Below are 2,322 nucleotides of genomic sequence, written 5' to 3' on the forward strand. Positions count from 1 at the left end.
GGGAAAAATAAATACTAATATGATGAAATTAATTTTCTTATTTACAATGAAACAGTCATAGACATGCAAACATGAGTAAAAGAATAAAAAAAATTCACACAGTACCTTGTAGTTGCTGTTGAAGCTGGCCAATCTCAGTCTTCTGACTCTCCAGCTTTTCTACACGATCTGAAAGGTACAAATTTATTGATAAACCTTTATTTTTGTCTATATCACATATACACTCTAAGAAATAACATGTTGTATTTACTCCACCCAGTTATGTCAACCGGTTCCACACAACTGGGTTAGTGAAATATAAAATGTATGATATTTTTAATTTGAACAACAAATTTTAAGTAAATCTGATAAATCTACTCACCCAAAACACGCTCTACTGAAACTATAGGATTAAATCACTTTAACGGAATTGCAACTTACTCTATTTAAGTTTGTAAATTTAACAAAATCGAACACACGTTTATTCAGTTAACCTAACTTTAATAACACTTTGTGTAAAACTTGTTGAAGCACACTTTGAGCAATTCAAATGCTTCTAGATCTTTTTTCCTAAACAATCTTTACATATATTTAAGTGCTTTTTAAGTGCAGGAAGACAAGATGCAGAATGTCATGTTAAACTGAAATGATTAAAACTGGGAAGTGTTGTGATTCCAACATTTTTAACATGAACATGACTTAATGAAACAGCAGGTAGAAATTACTTTAGTGTCATTTTTGTCCATATTTAGAAAAATAACCTTTGCTTCAAAACTTAAACTGAAGTCCAAAGTTAGGAGCAGTCTTTTTCAGTGAATGTTGGTAAAGGTTCAAGAACAAAGAACGCAGAAAAGTGAAAGGCCTTGCAGAAGTTCTTGTGGCAATTCAAACTGAACAGTTTATGAAGTGCAAGGAGAAGGGTTCAAGAACCTTAAAGTTCAGTGTCCTCTATAGTTCAGTGCAGGCTGTTTCACTCAAGCAGTTTGTTTTTCAGAACCTGCACCTTCATGGATAGCTTGTTCCCATCGAACTCCATCAGCACCTTCTGAAGAAATTCAAATGCGTATTTTATAGACTGTAGATTAGTCTAAGCAGGAGGGCACACCCCTTTGCCACATCACTAAGAGCTTGCAGCACAGTGCATCCTTCTATGATGACACCAATGTCCTCAGGTGTATCTGCAGAGTTTGCTCCTTCATGTCTGACAACACAGACTCCCAAAGTCAGCTGCTCCATTTCTCTGCTTGCTCCAAGATCCACATCCTTTAAATAAAAAGAAAAGAAAAAGACAAGTTAATTGCATACATATACATATGGACAAGTAAGTCCACCTTCCATTTCCAATCCTAAATTAAAAATAACTGATCGTTTCCCTTTTTTAACTTACCAAGAATTCTTTGAACAGGTCATCTGGCTTTTCATTTAAGTAGACACACACAGCTTTCAGAATGCATTCCCGTCGAACATCAACGCTGGGATTCTGGTGGAGATAAGAACTCAATATGAGAGAAGTTTCCTAGTTTGGTTTCTTTCAACCTCTTTACAAAACAAAGTCAAAAATATTAACACATAATCCAGATAAGTGATTAAGCAAAGTTCCATAACTCACATCAGTGACGTGCAGTGAGGTTCATGATTGTTAAGGCACTGACTCCTCTGAGTCAGATCAACAAGTATATAAACCCCAAAATCGAAGCTTTTCAATTTTGACATTACGTGAAAGCTTTCATTTTTGCTTTAATCAATTCTAGATTGTTCAACAATATATTTAATATTTGTGCCCCTAAAAATATTAAAATTAAATAGAAGATTAGAACTGGGCAATATCGACTTAAAATCCTATCATTACATTTTGTGGTATTTTTTGCGATAACAATAAGTCTGTGAAGGTTCTCAGTCATCCAGGGCATCGTAGTCTAAGGCGCTTGGAAAGAAAAGTGAAGCTTCTTCAGTGAAGTACTAGTACTAGTTATAGTAAAAGTCTGCCCTATGCGCGTGTATGAATGGAATGAAAACAAAGTCCTTGTGACTGAACCTTCCAGGTTGAAGGTTTAATGGATCCAGACGGAGAGGATGGCTGTTTAATGGACCATTTTACCAACATGGTTATCTCACTGCTTTCTGTGCACGTTTTAAACTGTTGGAACATGTTTGAAATAAAGATATTGAAGTTTTTATCTTGATGTGCTGATCAGCATGTTGTGCAGCTCTGAGGGTGTTGGATTTTTGCCCAAGGCTAATTGTGCCATTTAGATCCAAAGTCCAGTTTTGTGTCCAGAAAACACGTGCATGATATTTGTTTGTGACGGGGTGACAAGAACTGTTTCCTCATACTTCTTGAGC

This window comes from Pundamilia nyererei, unplaced genomic scaffold (genome assembly GCF_000239375.1).
Source record: "Pundamilia nyererei isolate P.nyererei 1_Seehausen unplaced genomic scaffold, PunNye1.0 scaffold00416, whole genome shotgun sequence".
In the NCBI taxonomy this organism is placed as follows: domain Eukaryota; kingdom Metazoa; phylum Chordata; class Actinopteri; order Cichliformes; family Cichlidae; genus Pundamilia; species Pundamilia nyererei.